The sequence below is a fragment of the Homarus americanus genome, unplaced genomic scaffold (genome assembly GCF_018991925.1).
Source record: "Homarus americanus isolate GMGI-L3 unplaced genomic scaffold, GMGI_Hamer_2.0 scaffold11187, whole genome shotgun sequence".
Lineage (NCBI taxonomy): Eukaryota > Metazoa > Arthropoda > Malacostraca > Decapoda > Nephropidae > Homarus > Homarus americanus.
In genome coordinates, this window is record NW_024723893.1 from 210,001 (window position 1) to 235,000 (window position 25,000).

Consider the following 25,000-nt stretch of genomic DNA (forward strand, 5'->3'; position numbering starts at 1 on the left):
TTAATGTCTCCCAACATGAGTCTTAGTCAGTTAAATATCTTTACATTTCTATCTCAGGTTAATGGAACGCATCTGGTCACGGTATAGTCTGAGGGAAGTTTCGAGGCGGTCTCTCTCTCTCTCTCTCTCTCTCTCTCTCTCTCTCTCTCTCTCTCTCTCTCTCTCTCTCTCTCTATCTCACTCTCTCTTTCTTTCTCTGTATCTCTCTCTGTATCTCTCACTCTCTCTCTCCCTGTATCTCTCTTTCTCTGCATCTCTCTCTCTATATCTCTCTCTCTCTCTGGATGTCTCTCTCTCTGGATGTGTCTCTCTCTGGGTGTCTCTCTCTCTGTATGTCTCTCTCTCTGTATGTCTCTCTCTCTGTATGTCTCTCTCTCTCTCTCTCTCTTCTTAGAATGAGGGAAACTAATTAGACACTTCCACACATCTCCAGTTAAGAGGTAAACATTAAACGCACGAGCCTTTGAGTATGTGATACGGTGTGTGTGTGTGTGTGTGTGTGTGTGTGTGTGTGTGTGTGTGTGTGTGTGTGTGTGTGTGTGTGTGTGTGTGTGTGTGTGTGTGTGTGTGTGTGTGTGTGTGTGTGTGTGTGTGTGTGTGTGTGTGTGTGTTTGTGTGTTTGTAGGACGTAATTACACACAAGTAAACAACATGATACCTACACGGCTTTGCTCTCAGGCGCTGAGTATGGAGTTTGCTAGACAGACAGACGGACAGAGGGACACACACACACACACACACACACACACACACCTACTACACACACACACACACACACACAGAGGGAGAGAAAGACAGAACACTACTACCTACTATTACCACCACTTACTGCTTATACTATTGTTCCTACTAGCACCACCACCACCACCACCACCCAGCCATGTCATTATTGATCCCACTTCTGCCACCAGTTGAGCGTAAATGCCAGTAAGTAGCATTACCTATAATATACTCTCAATAACACTATACTAACACACTTAATTACCTGTATTTCCACAGAGTCATTAGTACTTAATGACTACCATGGTCCCCAGACTCTCGTTGTATGCTCGCCTCTGTTACCCCCCCGTCTGTGTGTGTGTGTGTGTGTGTGTGTGTGTGTGTGTGTGTGTGTGTGTGTGTGTGTGTGTGTGTGTGTGTGTGTGTGTGTGTGTGTGTGTGTGTGTCCCGGAGTCATAAAACAAACAACAATAATGTCATCTAAAACTTATACACAAATAGCATCTCATTCCCTCGTTCAATGAGACTGAACCGAAATTTGTAAATATTATGTCAGGTTACAAGAGGATGACGTCATCACATCCACAACGGTAATTATACACTTCAAACACTTAACATTCTCATGAAATTATTTAACATTAACCTTAAAATTGTTAAAGGTTAAGTTGAGTTCAAAAGGTCGATACCAAACATGTAATTAATCATCTTTAAATCACCAATTTGAAAAGATCCTTAACTGTACACTAATGGTTAACTTTAAACTACTAACAGTCAAATTCGAGTTCTTTAACAGTTAGTGCCATATCCGTATAGATATTTTTTTAAATTCTAACTGTTTGGCAAGATCAATAACTCTCCAATAACGGTTAGATTCAAACTCCTAACGGTCAAATTCAAATCAATACGTGAGGGCTATACCCATAACGTAACAGAAGGCAGAAGATCAGTAACTTCAACTCCAAAAGTCCTCACGGTTGTCACTGAACTCGTAATGGTTATCGCCAAACTTCTTAACGACCGACACCAAACTTTTTAAAAAGGATTCAAGAACGGTCGGCGTCAGTTCCGTCATAACACCTCTAACGGTCGTAACAATACTAACGGTCGTCACAACACCTCTAACGGTCGTCACAACAACACTAGCGGTCATCACAACAACTCTAACGGTCGCCACAACACTAGCGGTCGTCACAACACCTCTAACGGTCGTCACAACACCTCTAACGGTCGTCACAATAACACTAACGGTCGTCACAACACCTCTAACGGTCGCATACACAACAAACAACTACGTCACAACAACACTGGTCATCACAACAACTCTAACGGTCGCCACAACACTAGCGGTCGTCACAACACCTCTAACGGTCGTCACAACACCTCTAACGGTCGTCACAACACCTCTAACGGTCGTCACAACACCTCTAATGTTCGTCACAACTGTTATAACGGTTGAGCTCAGCACCCCCTAACGGTCGATATTTAATTCATAACGGTCGTCTCAGGGATCATAACTTCTCCGTACGCGCTCCTAACGACCGCCATGGCGTAACGAGGCAATTCGGCGGCCACTTTCAGCATCCACCTAACATCGTTTACCTACACTTATGGTATCGTAATTTGACAAGAGTTTAAAAGGATCGCCCGCTGTTAAGTCAACAATCACCCCAATTTGAAATTTTGAAACAACTGCCGTGAAGATTAAACACAATGGTTATGGCGATTAATTTTTGCCAGAAAGGTAGAAAAGTTCGGGAAAGGTGAGTGAGTGGGGGGGCTACGATGATGGTGGGCTACAGTAAGGGAGGTGGGCTAAAGTGAGTAAGGTGGGTTAGGGGGAGGGTGGTCGGCTAGGATGAAGGTGGTGGGCTAGGGTGAAGGTGGTGGGCTAGGGTGAGTGGTGGTTGGCTAGAGTGAGTGGTGGTGGGCTAGGATGAGTGGTGGTGGGCTAGGGTGAAGGTGGTGGGCTAGGATGAGTGGTGGTGGGGGCTAAGGTAGTGGGTAGGGCTAGGGGTGAGGTGGTCGGCTAGGTGAAGGTGGTGGGCTAGGATGAGTGGTGGGGCTAGGGATGAGGGTGAGGGTTAAGGGAGGAAGCGGAGGTGAGGGTGGTAGGCAAGAGAGAGAAGGATGGGTCTCGATAGTCATGGGCTAGTGAAGGTGGGTCAGGATGATGGTGGGTTTGGGTGAAGGTGGAGTTAGGTGAGAGTAGGCAGGAGTGTGGGTAGCCAGGGTGATGGTCAACTAGGGTAAGCCGTTGTGTAGGACAAAAGTGGGCTAGAGTAAGGGTGTGTCGGTTGAGGGTGGGTGAGGGTGAGTAAGGGTGGGTAAGGGTGGGTAAGGGTGAGTAAGGGTGGGTAAGGGTAGGTCTGGGTGGGGAGGGGACACACTCACCCGCCCGCCTGGGACCAGACCGGAGCCTGACATTAAGCTGAAGGAAATCAATAACGTAAACCCACGGCGGATGCTTCCAGGGCCTCGACGACTCCAGCACCTCCAGGGGCTGTTCCAGGACCACCTCAAGGGGCTGTTTCAAGACCATCCTCAAGGATTGCTCCAGAGACCATCTCTAATGACTGTTCCAAGGCCTCCTCCAGGAGCTGCTTCAGGATACTTTCAGAGTCTGTTTCTGGACTCCCCCAAATGACTTTCAGCACCTCCTTCAGGGAATATTCCAGGACCTCTGCTAAAGGCTGTCTCAGACCTCTCCCATGGGTTGTCCCAGCATATACTCTAGGATCTGTTCCAGGACGTCCAATAAGGACTGTTTCAGTACCTCCTCCATAGATCACTATGTAACTTCTTCCAACTAACACTGATGCAGCCTTCCTCAAGAGACTACAGCCGTAACCTAGTGCTGTGCCTTCAGATTATTATTCCTCTCACAAGAGCCTACTGTCAAGCTTTCCTCAGACGACTGCCCCTGACCTACCCGAGTCACAACCCTCCCCCCCCTCCCAGGGATAAACCCTCCAGAGATAATTCTTCAGGTGTGTTTTGTTTCTGCTCAGGAATCACGAATAATTCCCGTGAATGAAAACCCATATTTCAGAAAAAAAAAATCCAAGGTGATGTAAGATGTGTCGCAAGCCGACTCTCTCACAACGCTTACGCCGGAAATTTGAGACACATCTATTAAAGGATTTCCGCATAAGTCTTGCTCTTAAAAAGTGTCAAGACACACTAAAGGAAATTACACAATTAGCGAAAGCGTCTCGGAGGTGCCAGACAGAAGAGGATGGAGGAAGGGGGGGGGGGGTCGCTGAAGGAGTTTTGTCCAAGACCTACTCTACGTAATAACTCCTAGCAAGACAGCAGCAACCATCAGGGAGCGCTCGTGGGTAGGGAGGCCCTCAACGAGATTAGTGTGCTATTTTAGGGGATTGTTAGAGATGAAACGAGACGAAGGTTTTTTTTCCCGAGAAAATTCTTGTCGAGACGAAAGCTCTTCTTTATGAAATACTGGAGGAGATGATGGGGGTGTTTAGGGAACCTTTAACGAGATGAGGGGAGAGTTTGGGGGAATTCTTGACGAGATGGGGGGGTTGACGAGATGGAGGGGAAAAGAAGTTTGGGGATATTCTTGACAAGGTAAGAGGTAAGTTTGGAGGAATCAAAAAGTAAGAGGGAGGTTTGGGAAAATCTTAGACAAGGTATGGGAAAGTTTAGAGAAATTCTAGGCAAGGTAAGGCAAAGGTTAGGGAATCCTACATAAGATAAGGATGTTATTTTTTCCTTCTGTTTTAAAAAACCTTCAAGATTTCCGAGCATCATTTGGTTAAATCCTCACCGAGATGGTATTATAGGTATCTTGCTAAGTATTATGAGGAGATGAGGCAATGAATCACGCTTAATGCAGGGTGGTCGGCCGCCATCACGAACACACACACACTTTCATTCATTCATTCTTACTGTTATAATAAATGTGTTCTGCAATGGTGTTCCCCCTTCAAGAACGAGCCCCTGACACACATTTTCCTTCCTTCCTTCCTTCCTTCTTTCCTCCCTTTCTTCATTCATTCTTTCCTGCTTTAACATATACGCTCTACTATGCTACACCCCTTAAAAACACATTTTCATTCATCCATTCATTCTTTCATTCATCCATTCATTCCTTCATTCATCCATTCCTTCCTTCATTTATTCAGTCATCGATTCCTTCCTTCATTCAGTCATCGATTCCTTCCTTCATTCACTCATCGATTCCTTCCTTCCTTCCTTCCTTCATTCAGTCATCGATTCCCTCCTTCATTCATCCATTCCTTCATTTATTCAGTCATCGATTCCTTCCTTCCTTCAGTCATCGATTCCTTCCTTCCTTCATTCATTCATCCATTCCTTCCTTCATTCACTCATCGATTCCTTCCTTCCCTCCTTCATTCATCCATTCCTTCCTTCATCCATCCATTCCTTCCTTCATTCATTCAGTCAGTCATCGATTCCTTCCTTCCTTCCTTCAGTCAGTCATCGATTCCTTCCTTCCTTCCTTCATTCTTGGTGCTCTCACAACACACGCCCAATTATCCACCTCGTTTAACCTCCCACTCGCTACACATACGCCGTCATCCACCTTCTCTCAACATCACTGGATGCCCTACATTATACGCTCACTCATCCACAGTCATCCTTCTTGCATGAGTTAAGTTGTGTATAGGATAGTGTATTAGGCAAGTCCAGCGTAATATAGGTCAAATTCTATAGTGTTTAGCGTAATGTAGGTCAAATTCTATAGTGTTTAGCGTAATGTAGGTCAAATTCTATAGTGTTTAGCGTAATGTAGGTCAAATTCTATAGTGTTTAGCGTAATGTAGGTCAAATTCTATAGTGTTTAGCGTAATGTAGGTCAAATTCTATAGTGCTTAGCGTAATATAGTTCAAATTACGTAGTGTATTGGATAAGTTTAGCATAATATAGATCAAATTATACAATGTTTAGCGTAATATAGGTCAAATTCTATCGTGTTCTAGCGTGAATATATGTCAAATTCTATAGTGTATTAGGGAAATTTAGCGTGAATATAGGTCAGTGTATCCCGGCAGACCTCACGTTTGTTTATCTTGTCTTAGAACACAGTAATATATATATATATATATATATATATATATATATATATATATATATATATATATATATATATATATATATATATATATATATATATATATATATATATATGAAGACACTTGTAATAAGGGTTAATAAGCCTTCATTAAATTTGCATAACTGAGAGAGAGAGAGATTAAGCATATTTCTCTTAGTTTCTTATCTAAAATTCCTGTTTCTTCTATTTGCGGGTGGTGACTGAGTGGCTGTCAAGTGATTACCAAATTGTAGGTACACGATAGGTAAGTGAGTAACACCAGGCAGTAAGTAAAATAAGATACAGTTCAAGTAACATTAGAGAGAGGGAGAGAGAGAGAGTAATTAAGATAAAGATGAGGATATAATGAGGTATAATTTAGGATAAATGAGAAGAAAGTCAAAGAAGATGGATTACTTTGAGATAAAAATTAAAAGATTTCGAAAATATGGAGAGAGAAAAAGATTACGTAATTTACACCTTAAAAACCTGACGCTGATGATGCAGTGTGTAAACGTACTTCTGTATGCCTCACACACACACACACACACACACACACACACACACACACACACACACACACACACACACACACACACACACACACACACACACACACACACACACACACACACACACACACACACACACACACACACACACACACACACACACACACACACTTTTCACCTAAGTCGTTTATCATTATTTTCCGAGGTAGAAAATTGAGAAGGAAAAATATGCAAGCACAAAAAGAGTGAGCTGGCTATTTTAGGGTTACATAATTAAAACGTGAAGAGTAAATTAATTAATTCCTTAAAGCGATTAGATCCAGGTCGAGTAAACGGACGCCCATGATTGATTTATTGAACCACCGCCTCCGGGTTAATTATGCCGGGACCCAAGTAATGAGAGAGAGAGAGAAAGAGAGAGAGAGAGACAGAGAGAGAGACAGGCAGACATATAGAGTAAATTGTCTAACTTTAAAGAGATATATACGCTAATCATCAAACAAGAAACCGATTCTCATCTTTCATAGTTTCCCCTGTAGAAAACGAGACGACAAGACCGGAGGGGAAACTAGCAGAAAAAAAACTACCATATGCACTGAATAACAAACAAGTATCCCTTGATCTCTGACCTACAGGTATGGAGTAACAAAATTGTTTCAGGGTCCGAGAAATGTATTCAATAAACATTCTTCTGTACCTGTACTTGTATCTATACCTGTACTAGAATCTCCAGTTGTATTTGTACCTGTAGCTTCACTTGTATCTGTACCTTTACCTTTAATTCAGTCTGTGCTTGTAGCTACACCTGATGTATTGGAGGCGGCATGGTTGAATTTTCCTAACTCTGGTAAGTTCCCCCGACAAGCTGACACGTTGGCCCAACACGCCCGGAATGACAAGTCAGTTTATTATTTTCACTAAACTTCAGCTCATATTTTGTCCGTGAACTTGATGCAACACACCTGAGAATAGAAAATACTGTCTCATGAAGCTGTTCTATTTCAGTTCTGACCCCGAGGGAGTTGAGCGCTGCTAGCTGCCAGTGTTTCATTGGTACATTACATAAAGTGATACGATTACCCTCACTTTAGGTCGGTCAGCGCGGTCATTAAACTTCGTAATACTCTGCTATTCGCCGGCCATTTTCGCCCTGCATTCCTCCACCAATTCGAGGATTTAAAGAATATTTTGATTTGTTTTTCCTTTATTTTTTTTATGTTTATTTCATATATACTTATTTATCTGTGTATTTATTCATCCATTTATGATTGTAACATTTCGTGATGAGAGACAGCCACCTTGGTGTACCTATAGGACTAGACAAAGGTACCTGTACTTTAACTAAGACTAAACTTGTACATCAATGTGTCCCTTAAGTTATACCTGAAGAAACAAAATGAAGCAAATTAAAAGTTAACCTCCCAGGATGACGGCATCATTCTATGAGTTTTTTCCCCTGCAAGGTTGTGTTACTCCTTGGTTGCTCGGCTATGCCCCTGCTAAGGTGACTGCTTGTGTGCCTGCCTGAGTGCTTGCCTGTGTGTTTGGCTGATTGGTTGCCCGGGTACTTGTATGAGTGCTTGACTGCATAAGTGCTTGACTGCTTAAGTGCTTGGCTGCTTGAATGCCTGCCTGGGTGCTTGGCTGCTTAAGTGTTTGGCTGAACGTCTGGCTGCCTGGGTGTTTGGCTGCTTCAATGCCTACCTGGGCGCTTGGTTGCTTAAGTGCTTGGCTGGGAACTTGGCTGCTTAAGTGTTTGCCTGAGTGCCTGGCTGCTTGGGTACTTGACTGGGTGCTTGGATGACTGGGTGCCTGCTTGGGTGGCCGCCGCCGCTAGTGGTTCAGAATACTAAGATACTTTTTTAAGGGGGAACACATGAATTTCTCGTTGATCTCTCTCACTCTTTCTCAATTCCTCATATTTTTGGTTCTTCTCTTTCTCTTTCTTCTGCTTTTATTATTCCCCTATTCTGTATACTTCTGTTTTACTGTTTGTCTATCTGTCTTTATGGGATTCTCAACTCTTCATTCCCTAAACTACTACATCATCCCACAGAATCCCAAATCATCCCAGAACTCCCAGCATCCTTCCATCATCCCAAAACTCCCATCATCCCGGAACTCCCATCATCCCAGGACTGCCAGCACCCCTCCATCATCATCCCAGAACCTCCCAGCAACCCTCCATCATCATCCCAGAACCTCCCAGCAACCCTCCATCATCATCCCAGAACCTCCCAGCAACCTCCCATCATCATCCCAGAACCTCCTATCATTCCTCCATCATCTCAGGACTCCCAGCATCCCTCTATCACCCCTGGTCAGCCTCCCCCCCTCCCCCACATTCCTCTCACGCCCAGGAAACACCATGAGCATCCTTCACTTTATCATATAAATCCCCATCATTTTTCTGTTCCCTTGAGTCTCTTTCGTTCTTTCTCTACTCCGGAGATTTACGGCAAAGTGAGAAAATACCGCGAGAGGGTTTTTAGGCGATTGATTTCTGGATTTACTGGGATTTATTGGAATTTCTCTTGGATTTATTGGATTTATATCTTGAAAATATTGGAATAAATTGGAATATACTTATGTTTTTTTAATTAGATTTGAAGTTAATTAAATATTTTTTATTCCTTGAGATATATCTAAAATTTATTGAACAACTTTTATTTCCATACATTTTCGATTCACTAGACGTAACTGATAGATATTTTGATTATATTGAAATTGACTGACAAATATATGAAATTTATTAGAATTTACCCGTTAATGTGAATCTATTTACTAGAACTTATTGAAATAAATTTTGTACCTCTTGGAATATATTACTAATGTATTGAAAATCGTTTAAAATAATTGTGTTAATCTATTAGAAGACATTTTTGATGACTATGTATCTAGGAATGTATATGAATAAATTTTAACTATGGGAATAAATTTTGGAATATATAGAAATAAACTTTGACTTCAGGAATAAGTTTTTGGATATACAGGAATAAATTTTGAAATATACAGGAATAAGTTTTGACTTCAAGAATAAATTTTGGAATAAACAGGACTAAATTTTGACTTTACGGGTATAAATAAAATAAATCAGGAGGGCGATTATTACCGTCTTTGTTAATGTAAATGGTTGTGAGTGTAAGTTTTCTAGAGATGTGTAAGTAGAATTAGGGGAAGAGGAGAGGGAGTGAGAGAAAGGGAAGGAGAGGAAGGGTGAAGGAGAAGAAAGAAAAGAGGGAAGGGAAGGGAAGGGAAGGGATGGGAAGGGAATGAGAAGAAACAAAAAAGGGAGGAAAGAAAAGAGGTAAAGGGCAAGGGGGGAAAATAAAAGACGGGGGAAGGGGAGATGAGGGGAACAGGGGGAGAAACAAAGGAGAAAGGGAGGAAAAAGAGGGAAAGGGAAGGAGAGGAGACATAAAAGAGAAGGGGAAGAAAGAAGGGAGGAAGGGAGGGAGAAGAAGGTCAGAAGATAAGGTAAAGAAGGAGATGAGGGGACATAAAGTGAAGGGGAGAGGAGGGCAAGAAAGGGAGGGGGAAAGGGGTGATATGATGAGGGGAAAGAAGTAGAAATAGAGTTGGGGCTTAGGAGAAAGGGAGGGAAAAAAGTAATTGGAAAGGGGGATTGAGGAGGGGGAGGGAAGGAAAGGGAAAGAGAAGAGGAGTCAAGGGAGAACTAGAAATTGGAGGATCGAGGAGATGGGAGAAGAAGGAAGAAAATGAGGAAGAGGAGCAAGGATGAGTTACGAGACTTGGAGGAGGAGGTAGAGGAGGAGGAGGAAGAAGAGGAGGAGGAGGAGGAAGAGGAGGGGGAGACGTGATACCTAGGGAGGAGTCTTCAGTATTGGGTCAAGGGGAGGTGGAAAGGGTTGAGTGACGTCAAGGCATTAGGGATAATATTGGGAGAGAAAGATGAGGAGGAGGAGGAGGAGGAGGAGGAGGAGGAGGAGGAGGAGGAGAGAGAGGAAGTAAGGAAGAGAGCAAGACAAAGAGGAGGAAAGAGGGTGAAGAGGAAAGCAAGGAGGAGGTAGTGAAAGAAAATCTACAAACATTGATAAACCTTAGACTTAATAAATAATTCTCTCTCTCTCTCTGTCTCTCTCTTATCTATTATCCTGTCTCTTGTCTGTCTGTAAGCCCGTCTAGAGAAAACAAAAGACAATGAAAACCCCCCGTGATATATTTAATTTATATATATACCGGTACTTCTATATTATACCGGTACTTCTATATTATACCGGTACTTCTATACATCCTATCTTTATTATACCGGTACTTCTATACATCCTATCTTTATATACCGGTACTTCTATATTATACCGGTATCTATAAGCACACATTATTTTATATTTATACTCATTTCCAAACTTATTTTCGTTTTCCACCATCACAGTTCCCCTGAGCGAGTTATAATTAAAGTCAAGAAGTGTGTGGCCTAACTCTTGGCCACACAGCTGCTGCCCTCCACCAGCTGTGTGGCCAGAATCTCTCTCTCTCTCTCCCTCCCTTCTTTTTCTTTTTCTTTATCTCTCTCGCTTCCTGTCTGTCTGGCTTCACTATTTGTTATCCCTTTCGCTATCTTTAATTATTTGTTGTCTTTTCTTTTCGCTTTTTTCTTTTTGTTTAATTTATCTTCCTCCTCTCTCTCTCCCTCTATTTCTTTCCTTCTTTCTCTTATGGTGTGTGTGTGTGTGTCATTACCTTTCTCCTTTCCTTTCATCCTTTTAAAATAGACAACACAGAACCTCAACTAATTTAACTTAACCAAACCAAACCCAACCTAACCTAACCTGACCCAACGTAACGTAACCTAACCAAGCCCAACCAATCATAAGCGAATTCAACCTAACCTAACCAAGTCCAACCAATCATAAGCGAATTGAGCCTAACCTAAGCTAGTCCAACCTAATCCTAACCTAACCCAATAATCCAACCCAACCCAACCTAACCTAACATACTTCAACTTAACTTAACGTAAAGCCAAAAAAAAAAATCTTGGATGCCTTAGTTAAATTTGGTTAAGTTAGACCGTAGATTTAACTCCTTCAATCTCATAGAAATAGACCGCATAGCTCCCCCCTCCCCCCCTCCCCCCAACACAAAACTTAAGACTCGTTCTCAGATCTCTCAACTAAAGAAGGAAATTAACTTACGAATCTTAAAGAATCTGTTTCCCTTAATTTTTTTTCTCCACCAGGATATACGAGACATGATTTTTTTCCCTCTGTTTCCTTTTCCGTCGACGATACAGGATATTGACTTATATATTTTTTTATTTGAAAGAGTAACGCTGGACGATACTTGATCTTGTGTTGTGGTAAATGGCATGGTGTGGTAGTGGTTGTGGTGATGATGGTTAGTAGTGGTAGTGGCTATGGTTGTAACTCTGGTTGTGGTTGTGATTCAGGTTGTGGTAATGACCATGAACGCTATTTACTACAAGACACGAGTAAAAATATCCTATTCTAACATAACCTAACCTAACCAAATATCACCTCACCAAACAAACCAAACCTCACCTCACTTCAACCCAACCTCGCCCAACCCAACCTCACCCAACCCAACCATCACACATTACACGCCGTTCTACTCTAAATTATTATATCCAAATTAGCATAAACTATTGTATATTCCTCTAACTCTACAAAAACCAAATTCCTTTAAAATAACTAGAAAAATATATCTATTAAATTTTATATAGAAATAGTAAAGGAATGCTATGAACCGGAAACTATAACTGAATAAAATCTAACTTACTATAAAACTTTTAATAACTATTCTAACTTAACTATCATAATATATAGAATAACTACTAAAAATATATTATTCCTCAAACTATATTAAAAATTATGAGAGTAAATTATTCTAAGTAATTTTTAAACTTCATAAAAATCTAAGAGCAATTAAAAACTGATATTATTTTCCCCCTCAAAAAATATATATAAACACTAAGTCTAAAATCCATATACTTTTAGTGCCTCTGGAACTCCAATTCTGGAAAGGCGTATGAGTCTCCAGGTTCCCATAACCTCCCTGGAACGTAATGGAATTCCAGAGTCTCATGGAATTCCAAGGGTTTCCGGACCTCCTTCAAGTCGACATTTCCAGAACTTCCAAGAACTCCCACTTCCAGGAACTATTAGAGGGTTTAAACGCTGGTAGTTCTCAGGACCTCTTAGGGAAGGTCTCCACCACAATGTTCACTGCGTTTGAACTCGACTTACAATCACAGCCAGAGTTACAACCCAAGTTACAGCTTCAACCACATCTACACCCTGAGTAAGAACTGCAACCATAACTATAGCTAGTGTCAGGACTACAACCACAGTCACATCCACTAGCCTGATCACAATCACAACCGTAACTACAATCACAACCAAAATCCACAGCTACAACCAAACCATAAAACTACAACCACGCAGATATTGTCCAAACTACAACCACAACCAATTATAATCACATCCCCCCAAAAACATCCACAACTACTCAGAACCCACAATCATAACTACAACCAGCGCTAATATACCACATTTACAATCACAACCAGAGTCAAAGTCACAGTTCGAGCCAATAACCCAAACACAGAAGGGAAGGTTATTATAGAGTCTCAAAGCGCCAGTCGTCCCCAGAACCTCTCCAAGTGTTTAGTCCCCAGAACCTCTCCAAGTGTTCAGTCCCCAGAACCTCTTCAAGTGTTCAGTCCCCAGAACCTCTCCAAGTGTTCAGTCCCCAGAACCTCTTCAAGTGTTCAGTCCCCAGAACCTCTCCAAGTGTTCAGTCCTCAGAACCCCTCCAAACGTTGTTCTCAGAACCTCTCTAAACGTCTAGTACTCAGAACCTCTCATGGCATCTCGAATACAGATAATTCCTGATAATTTTCAATATATTTCTTTGTATCTTATTCATCTTTCTAAATCAATTCATCTTATTCCCCTTCCTCAGTTATTCTTATTCTTCTTTATTAACCGATGTTTCTTCTTTATATTTAATGTCTTCATTCTATTTTCTAAAAGCCAATGTCTTACTCCTTTTGATCTGTAAAATTGAATATTAGCCTCCCTCATCCATCTTGAATATTTCCCCCACAGCCATCTTGAATATTCCTCTCACAGCCATCTTGAATATCCCCTTATAGTCGTCTTGAATATCCCTTACCTCCTACCGAGATGACCCTACTGAAGAGCCAGCCAAGGCGATAACAGTGGAAGCCTTGAAGGAGTTACGACACACACACACATACACACATATATAAACTGGGGTTACAAGGAAGACTGTGAATTTATAGACCATGATGACCAAAAACGACTACACAACCCGGAGTTAATTTTTCTTCCGTGGGGAGGGAGAGGGTGGGGGAGATCCTCAGGTGAGTCTTAGTTGATCCAGGTGTAATTTTCTGAATTGTGGACCGGATTCTGTGAAATACTCGCGGGTTAAGATGATGGAGAGGAGGAGGAGGAGAAGATGAAGAGGGAAATGAAGAGTTAGGGAGGAGGAGGAAGAGGAGGAGGAAGAGGAGGAGGAAGAGGAGGAGGAAGAGAAGAAGGAAGAGGAGGGTGGAGGAGGAGGAGGAAGAGGAAAACCGAAATCCTGGAAATACTGGAGGTTTAAGATGACGTGGAGGAAGAGGAGGAAGGAAGGCAAAGAAAAGGCAAAAAGAAATATAAGAGAATAAGGGAAGAAAGTGGGGAGCAAGAGGAAAAGGAGTAGTAGGAGAGGAAGAAAGAAGAGAAGGAAAAGAAAGAGGAAGAGCAGGAGATGAAGAAAAGGAGGAGTAGGAGAGGAAGAAAGAAGAGAAGGAAAAGAAAGAGGAAGAGTAGAAGAAAGAAAAAAGGCAGGGCAGGAGTAGGAGAGGAAGAGGAGGAGGGAAAAGAAAGAGGGAGACCAGAAGAAAGAAAAAAGGAAGGGAAGTAGTAGAAGAGGAGAATGAGGAGGGAAGGAAAGAGGAAGAAGAGGAGGAGGGGTAGAGAGGAGAAAGAAGGGCTTATACCATCTGCCAACCATCACCACAACATGTTAAGTAAGACCCTTGAGGAATAGCACTATTTTCCCTCCAGGTACTTCGAGGATTAGCTTACACCCTCTCATCTCTCTCCTCATTCCCTCTCATCACTCAACTAACCCCTTCACTCGAGTCAGTTAACCCTCTAACCCCACTCAGTTAACCCCTACAACCCACTCAGTTAACACCTACAACCCACTCAGTTAACACCTACACCCCACTCAGTTAACACCTACACCCCACTCAGCTAACCCCCACACCCCACTCAGCTGACCCCTACACCCCACTCCAGCTGAACCTCACACTCCCACCAGTTAACCCTTACACCCACTCGGCTGACCCCTACACCCCACTCGGCTAGCTCCCCTACACCCAACCAAGCACCTCCCCACACCCCACTCAGCTGACCCCTACACCTCCCACTCAGCTAACACCTACACTCCCACTCAGCTAACCCCACACCCCACTCAGCGAACCCCTACACCCCACTTCCGGCTGACCTCACACTCCCCACTCGGCTAACCCCCACACCCCACTCAGCTAAGGACCTACTATCAAAAATACACCGACAATCAGCTGACGTTAATGAGGAGGACAACACCTGGCCAGAAATATTGTTGGAACGTAGCCCTTCAGGGATTAATGGCTGCCTCGTTTCTCCTTCCCTTTGTCTAGTTCTCTTTAAAAATTACGTCGCCACTATTTTGTCCAGTCTTTTTTTTACCCTCCTCGGGGTCTTTTGTCTCCTAAAATAGCACTCTTGTTACTGTAAAAGCTTTTAGGGAAATATATATATATCTTGTGTGTGTGTGTGTGTGTGTGTGTGTGTTTAGAAAGTAATGTACATGGTTTTATAATTTTGCCTTTTTTCTAATTAAATGCTACTGAATGTTTATTTTTTTGTATTACCATCATCATTATTACCATTACTATTACCATCTTTACCATTATTATTATTATTATTATTATTATTATTATCGCCACCATTAAAGAAAAAATTAACCCATGAATCTATATATATCACCAGATTGATAATATTTTCTGGCAGTAAAAACTGTGTGATGTTGCAGCATTAATTTTACCGGGTGTTATTGTGGTGGTAGCTCGGCAGACTTCAATTTAGCCAGGCTGTGTGATATTAAAACCTCCCTCTATGTCCCACAGGTGCAACACAAACTTATAATGAAAACAAGAGATGCTTTTGCGTACCTGTAATTACGTTATTCCATCAGGTGTGTGTGTGTGTGTGTGTGTGTGTGTGTGTGTGTGTCTAGGTAAATAAGTAATTTAGTTTATATTTTCGGCTCAACTTTTAATGCAAAAAGTAGCTGGGTAGTGTACTCTTTTATGAAGAAAAGTAGTTGATTGTTTACTTATAATGAAGAAAAGTAGTTGATTGTTTACTTATAATGAAGAAAAGTAGTTGATTGTTTACTTAAAATGAAGAAAAGTAGTTGATTGTTTACTTATAATGAAGAAAAGTAGTTGATTGTGTACTTGTATAATGGAAACAAGAGGAGATGCCTGCACGTTCCTATAATGAGGTTAGTCGGTCCCGTGTGTGTTTGTAAACATGTTTTGTTAATGCTTTCGAAAAAAATCATGGAAAGGTAAGTGTGTGTATGTATATGTATGTGTGTGTGTGTGTGTGTACGTTTAAATAGTTTACAGGTGAGCGTACGGGGAGCACCATAGAGAGCCAGGTGAGGGAGAAGTAGTCGAAGCTGCCAAGTGAGGGAGAAGTAATCGAAGCTGCCAGGTGAGGAAGCAGTAATCGAAGCTGTGTTAGTGAGGGGTAGACGGTACGTGTAGGAGTATATATAATTAGATGTATCCGATGACAAAAATATCCTACACTTGGAATAACATTGTCAGTCAAGTCAGTTAGGAAAGGAAAGGATGGCATTGGAGTGACAAAAACCACTTAAAATTAAAGATTGGAAGAATGATAAAACACACACACTGATACACATTCTCTCTCTCACATATACACGCGTAACAAAAAAATACTTATCGTTTGCTTCATCCTCAAAATATCTTTAAAATGCAATAAAATAAATGAAACGTAATATATCTGGTGAATGTTAAAGCGTGACGGGGCAAGAATCATTATCGGGGCATTACAAAATTTAAAACGTGAAGGAACATAAGATCAAGCGTTTCCTGCCTTATACGCTTAACCTTTTAACGACGATGATTTAACCCTTTGACGACGATGATTTAACCCTTTGACGATGATGATTTAACCCTTTGACGACGATGATTTAACCCTTTGACGATGATGATTTAACCCTTTGACGATGATGATTCAACCCTTTGACGACGATGATTTAACCCTTTGACGACGATGATTTAACCCTTTGACGACGATGATTTAACCCTTTGACGATGATGATTTAACCCTTTGACGATGATGATTCAACCCTTTGACGACGATGATTCAACCCTTTGACGACGATGATTTAACCCTTTGACGATGATGATTTAACCTTTTAACGACGATGATTTAACCCTTTGACGACGATGATTTAACCCTTTGACGACGATGATTTAACCCTTTGACGATGATGATTTAACCCTTTGACGACGATGATTTAACTCTGACGACGATGATTCAACCCTTTGACGACGATGATTCAACCTTTTAACGACGATGATTCAACCCTTTGACGACGATGATTTAAACCTTTTGTCGACGATGATTTAACCCCCCCCCCCCCTCAAGTGTTGTCTAATAAATATACATAAAACAAATACATAACACAATTGTTTACATTTTATCTTGGTACAGAGGCCATTATTAACGTTATATATTTTGTCCTGTACACAGAAACAATGTAAATATTTAACACATAACATGAGAGAATACAGAAGTTGTAGTGTCAACATGGGGGTGAATCATACCTGTTGTGTTTATTGTGATGAATATGGTGGCTGTGGTGATGTCTGTCTGTCTGTTTATCTGTTTGTCTGCTGCTTAATCTCTGTCTGCTTGGTAAATTTATTTCTCCGTCTACTCTCATTCTGTCTTTCTTAAATTTAATTCACTCACACACACACACATTTAATAGGCATTTAGGGATTAGCAAAGTTATTGGGAATTTGCAGACTCTTGGGTATTGGACAGTTTCCTTGGAATTAGTGAAGCTTATGGGAATTGGCGAGATTCCTGGACTCTGACGATGCTCCTGAATATTGGCGATACCCCTAGGAATAAATGAGGTTAGTAGCAATTGGCGACGTTCACGGGTATTGGCGAGGGTCACAGGAATTGGCGAGGGTCATAGGTATTGGCGAGGGTCACAGGAATTGGCGAGGGTCATAGGAATTGGCGAGGGTGACAGGAATTGGCGAGGGTCATAGGAATTGGCGAGGGTCATAGGAATTGGCGAGGGTGACAGGAATTGGCGAGGGTCATAGGAATTGGCGAGGGTGACAGGAATTGGCGAGGGTCATAGGAATTGGCGAGGGTCATAGGAATGGTAGTTTCAGTGAGTGATTTCTGAGTGTAATTACAATGCATGGTTGTTGTGCGTATTTTCAATGTGTGATTTCTGTAGGTTGTTTCATTGGGTGGTTTGTGGTGATTTCTTTGGTGGTTTCAAGCGGTCTCAATGACGGTTTCAACCGTGGTTTCAATGGGACTTTCAACGACGGTTTCAACAGGACTTTCAATAACAGTTTCAAAGGGACTTTCAATAACGGTTTCAACGGGACTTTCAATAACGGTTTCAACGGGACTTTCAATAACGGTTTCAACGGGACTTTCAATAACGGTTTCAGCGATGGTTTCAACGGGACTTCCAGCGGTGTTTTCAGCGCGGCGTGTGAACAAGGGACGACGTGACCTCAAGACCAGTTTCCGAACCACAAAATCCTGCTCAACAGGTCACAAGTCACGGCCCTCGCTGGAAAGTCCAAAGATTAAAATAACGTAAGAAAGATTATGTCAACAAAACATTTTTCATATTCTTTTCTGTATCTTTCACTCGTCTGTCTGTCTGTGTTATTCTCTTTATCTCTCTCATACCCTGTCTCTCTGTCTATTATTGTCTATTTTATTCTATCTCTTTCTCTCAATTTCGTTCCTCTTAATTTTATTCGTCTCCTTTCCCTCCTTTCTGGTCACATTTCTCTCTTTCTTATATCTACTCCCCTCTCTCTCTCTCTCTCTCTCTCTCTCTCTCTCTCTCTCTACCTCAGTAATACAATAAAGTGGGATGAAGGACGCGACTGGCTTGACAAAGTGACGCCGTTGCAAATTCCATCGTTTTTAGGGAATTTTTGGAGGGCCGAATGTTGAAGTAACCTTTCCCTGACCTTACCAGCACTTTAAAGTTGCGCACACACACACACACACACACACACACACACACACACTAAACACCCGCATACAAGCACAACATCCACAGACAACATACACTGAATCATCCACACACAACAAACACAGATCCACATCCACACCCATACACAATATCCACACAGAACAAACACAGATCCACATCCACACCCATACAAAATATCCACAGAACAAACACAGATCCACATCCACACCCATACAAAATATCCACACAGAACAAACACAGATGCACATACACACAGAACCACATCCACACACCAAACTTCCACAGGCCCACATCCGCACTACATACATCCACACACACAACAAAGACAGCCCTTCCTTCCCTTCCCTTTCCTCTTCAATACACAAAGAAACGCCTAAATATACATATTCACAGCTATCGGAGTATCTGTTCCATCTTGCTGACTCTCTTCCACTGATTATTGAACACCAAGTCACTCTTTCCCTTTCTGGCTTTTCCTTTATCCTTTGCCCTTTTCTTTTATTTCGTTTTCTCTCTCTCTCTCTCTCTCTCTCTCTCTCTCTCTCTCTCTGCCTTTCGTTTCATAATCCGTTCCTCCTATTACCTTTTTCCTCTTCCATTTCCATTCTCTTCGTTTTTTTTCCCTCTTTTCTCTCTCCTTCTCTACTTTTTCTATCTCTATCTCCCCTTTATGCCTCTCTTTCATCTCTCCTCTCCTCCCTCTCCCTCGTTTCCATTCCTCTCACTAAGGGAAGTAGAGGTGAGGAAAGAACAGGGTGGGAAGGGGGAGAGCATGTTAATAATTGTGAGGGTTATGGTGATAAATGGGAAGGGAGAAAGACGAGAATAAATGGGTAATTGGGAGATGGTAGTGATGATGGTGGTGGTGGTGGAGAGTGATGGTGATAGTGTAGGGGGTGAAGGTGATGATGGTGATGATGATAACACCAACCCATAAACAAAATGATGATAATGAAAATGATAATGACGATAATGACAAACATGATGATGGCTAGGGTGGTGTGAAATAATAGTGATAATAATGATAATGATGACGGTAAAATGATGGTGATAATGATGATGACGCTGAAATGATAGTGATAATAATTATAATGACGGTGAAATGAGTGATAATAATAATGATGATGATGATGGCCAAATGATGAAGATGAAAGTTATGAAATGAAACACAGAGAAAATGACTATAATGACGGTAATATTCTCCACGAAAAGAAAATAATAATGACTAATATTAATGACTGACTAATTATGTACCACGTAAAATAATCTTCTTCCTTTCATCTTCTTATTTTCCTCTTCTTCCATTCTTCTTCTTTTCTTCTTCTTTTTCTCTTTCTTTCTTCTTTGTCATCATCACATCATCATCACTATCATCATTATCATCATCATCATCATCATCATTATTTTTTCTTCCCGTTCACCACTCGAGCTAAACTACCACATTCACCACAATTATTATCAACACACGCGTGAGATTAGTGTGTAAATGAGAGCAATTAGAGAAACATTTGTTGATGGATTGGATAAAAGATGATTGATAATAGCTGGTTAAGTTCAATGACCGAGAGAGAGCCAACACAGCTGGCCAATCATACTGAGAATCACGGTTCTGTATGTAAACAAACTATTCTCACCGTCCAATGTAAACACACACTATTCTCACCGTCCAATAAAAATCCCCACTATTCTCACCGTCCAATGTAAACACACTATTCTCACCGTCCAATGTAAACACACTATTCTCACCGTCAATTGTAAACAAACTAGGTTAGATTAGGTTAGGTTAGGTTAGGGTGTTTATTCATCAGGTAAAATAAACTGAGGTACCTAATCTTCACGTGATCCCAATGCACAATAACAGAGCAGAGATGAAGTACATATTTAGTGGTATTAGAGACTTAAGCACCGATGTTTATTTACTAAAACTTAACCTAACCTAACCTAACCTAAAACCTAACCTAACCTAACCTAACCTAACCTAAAACCTAACCTACCTAAGCAAACCATTACCTCTCCCGGCCACTATTACCAACCCTCACTTGCAGCAGACCCCTCACTAACACCCAACTAAACAACCCTCTCTTACTCCTCCCCCGACCTCTCTTACCTCCCCCCCGACCCCTCTTATCTCCCCTCCCGACCCCTCTTATCTCCCCCCCGACCCCTCTTATCTACCCCCTCCCTCCCCAACCAGCATACAACCACACACCTCCCTTTAAAGCCCTAATCCGCACATCTGGTAACGATGTCGTGATTATATTCGACTCGCCTAATTGGCTACACTGTTACGGATTTGCCCGGTTCGGTCTGCTGAAGTAATTTGCTTCTCTAATTAAGGTTTACTTTTTTACCCCCTATATTTCTCTCTCTATTTTCTCACCTTTTCCTACCTTATTGCTTGTGTGTGTGTGTGTGTGTGTGTGTGTGTGTGTGTGTGTGTGTGTGTGTGTAGGTATGTGGGATGTGAAGATGTAGAAATATACACAGACACTAAAACACACACGTTCTTTCCTTTATCAATACGATTATTTTGTAAGAAATTGTAAATCACTATTTCCGTTCTGTTTTCCTCTTAGTTCCCTCCCCTTCTCGCTCACTTCCTTCTCCTCTCACTCCCTCCCCTTCTCTCTCACTTCCCCCTCCTCTCTTTTCCTTCCCTCCCTCCTCCTTCCCTTCCCCCTCCCATAAATATAAGTGAGAGAATCCCCCTTCCTCCCTGGCGGCCAGAGCTGTCACCATGGAGACCCTCCCTCCCTCCCTCAACCACTGACGATGTACTTTATAACAGACACAGACAGACATACAGACAGATATACATACAGACAGACAGACAGACAGACACACGCCTATACCTCACTCCAGACATAAGCTTGTAACAGGATAGCCAGCTTTAAGTAGACCACAAGAGCCATTATTACACGCAAGATATCACTTACTCAACATACCTGGACTAATTCACCTGAGCTTAAGATAATATTAATCTAGTTTCAACAAGGTAAATGTATATGCAAATTAGCTGAAGGTGAAACAGAGATGATACTTGTCGTTATGTTTGTTATGTAATAAAATAGGAAGAATTACCTGTGTTGATTATGTGTAAGTAATGTGTAGTTTTGTTTAGTCTATTTAAATGTACTTGGGTTTATTTATATATGTGATTTGCTGTATGTATGTATGTATGTATGTATGTATGTATGTATGTATGTATGTATGTATGTATGTATGTATGTATGTATGTATGTAATGTTTCCCTGTCTTCTATATGTAGTTATGTTACTTATCGAGTGTAGGTAATATGTGTAAATGTGTGTACTTGAGTCTATGTGTATATGTGGTTATGTGTGTTCCTTGTGTAGACTTCATACGTGTTTATGTGTACTTATTATGTGTACTTATTATGTGTATATACCTATGTGCATCTATAATTCCAAAATAACACACAATTACACTTATGAATGGTAGTAATGATGACCACCATGCTTGGAAAAAAAATAAATCCCCAAATTTGGTAGTGTTAGGCTAGGTCAGGTTAGGTCAGGTCAGGTTAGGTCAGGTCAGGTTACGTTGGGTCAGGTTGGGTTAGGTTAGGTATCTGACTTCACCAAAAAAAAAATCCAAATTTTATTATATCTTGAGAACAATTTATTAGTTAAAATTCTGATTGAAATATATAAAAAATAACCTAAGATTCGTCGTAAAATCATAAATAAAAATGCTGATAAAAGTCTTCTAAAAAATATAAAGTGGAAAAAACTCTAATTATTTTTATCTTCCTTAATCTTCCCTTGGGGGCTTGGGGGGAGTAAAAATTCATAAAATCTCCTTTGAAGTTTAGGAAAAAAATTACCTAAATTTCCGCTAAATATTTAGGAACAAAAAATTAATATAAGAGAAGCGGGGCAGCGTGTTGGCCATTGATCATGAAGCAGGAAGCAGAGGAAAGCAGCTTAGCCCGGCAGTTCCTTGAAGAGAGGGAGCCAGAACCTCTATTGGCAGCTGCACCTTCCCTCCCTCCCTCCCTCCCACAGTGTCTGGCAGCCTGGTTGGAGGTTAGGGGCGGGGGTGGGGTGGGGGGGTGGGGCGGGGGTGGGGGTGGGGCAGGGGTGGGGTGAGGAAAGGAGGTGGGGTAGGGGTGAAGGATGGGGTGGGGTGAAGAAAGGAGGTGGGGTAGGAAGTGAAGGGGATGGGGTGGAGTGAGGAAAGGAGGTGGGGTAGGAGGTGAAGGATGGGGTGTGAGGAAAGGAGGTGGGGTAGGAGGTGAAGGGATGGGGTGTTAGGAGGGGGTTAGGGAGGGAGGGTTGGACGTAAGGGGTGTTTCAAGAAAGGTGGTGGGGTGGGTGGACGAGGGGTGGGGGTAGGAGAGAAGGCTCGGTGGGGATAGGATGGGTAGGGGAGGTAAGATGAGAGGAAGAGAAGTACAGGAGGGAGATTGGTTTCGATGGGCAGAGAGAGAGAGAGAGAGAGGCTTGTGTGTGTTGATGGATTTGTTTACATATCCACTGTCGCAGACACACACACACTGTTTACGTCCCTGATGCTGGGATCATATTTTTCAAAGTGTGTCTGCCTGTCTTCTCTATTTGAGGGAATATTTATCAGAGTCTCTATAAACCGTTTTTTTATCTCTTTTATTTTTCTATTTGTTGGACACACACACACACCACACACACACACACCACACACACACACACACACACACACACACACACACACACACACACACACACACACACACACACACACCACACACACACACACACACACACACACACACACACACACACACACACACACACACACACACACACACACACACACACACACACACACACACACACACACACACACACACACACACACCACACACACACACACACACACACACACACACACACACACACACACACACACACACACACACACACACACACACACACACACACACACACACACACAAGGTAAAATCGATATGGATAAAATCATGTAACAAAGGAAAAATCAATAACAACAAGATATGGTTGATAACCCGGAAACAACAGCTGTATCAACAACAACAATCAACAACACGTATCGTCAACAACAACAATGACTATCAACAACAATAGGTGCATCATCATCAACAACAATAGGTACATCAACATAAGGATAATATTAATACCCACGAGAAGAAATTCCATGAAATTGCCTGGAAGATGAAGGTTGTGTAGCCCTGCTGATGGTGGTGGCCGGGAGGAGGCAGGAAGCACGATAACCAAGTAGGAGGAGGGCGGAGAGGAGGAGGGGGGGCGAGAGGAGGGGAAGAGGAGGAGAGGAGGAGGGGAGGGGAACGAGAGGAGAGGGGAGGGGGTGAGATGAGAGGAGGGGGAGGAGGAGAGGGGAGCGAGAGGAGAGGAGGGGTGAGAGGGAGAGGAGGGGAGGAGAGGGAGGAGGGGAACGAGAGGAGAGGGAGGGGGTGGAGGAGGAGGAGGGGGAGTGAGAGAGGAGGGGGAACGAGAGGAGAGGAAGGGGTGAGATGAGAGGGGAGGGGGGAGGAGAGGAGAGGGAGGGGAGGAGATGAGAGGGGGAGAGCGAGAGGAGAGGAGGGGGGTGGAGAGGAGAGGAGGGGAGGAGAGGGAGAGGAGGGGGAGGGAGGAGGGAGGAGGGGAGTGAGAGGAGAGGAGGGGGGAGGGAGGGGGAGTAAGAGGAGAGGAGGGAGTGAGAGAAGAGAAGGGGAGTGAAAGGAGAGGAGGGGGAGGAGAGAAGAGGAGGGGAGAGAAAGAGGAGAAGAGGAAAGCAAAAGTATGAGAGGAGAGCAAGAGAAGGAATGAGCAGGAGAACGAGGGGAGCAGGAGGAGAGGGGAGGAGAGGGGGAGCAGGAGGGGAGGGGTCAGGGAGGAGGGGGAGGGGTGGGAGGAGGAGGGGGCAGGAGGAGGAGGAGGGGGGGGAGAGGGGACAGGTGGAGGAGGAGGGGGGGCAGGAGGAGGAGGAGGGGAGCAGGAGGAGGAGGGTCAGGTGGAGGAGGAGGGGGAGCAGGAGGAGACAATGAGGTGGTGTTCCAGGTTTCATCTTCAAGTAAGCAGTGGTAAGAAGATTCAAATAAGCAGCAGAAAGCAGGGGAAGAAGTGAGATTCCTAAATCATTCAAGCAGCCGAGAGTTAGCAGGGGAAACGAGCAAGCAGCAGCAGCAGCAGAACAAACAAGTACGTAATACCAAACAGGGGAAATGTCTGGCCAGCAGGCAGGCAAGACAAGCACAACAAGTTGGGGAACTCAACTCTTAAGCAGGAAGCAGCAGTAGCAGGAGGAAAATCACAAAGCAGCAGCAGAGAGAGAGAGAGAGAGAGAGAGAGAGAGAGAGAGAGA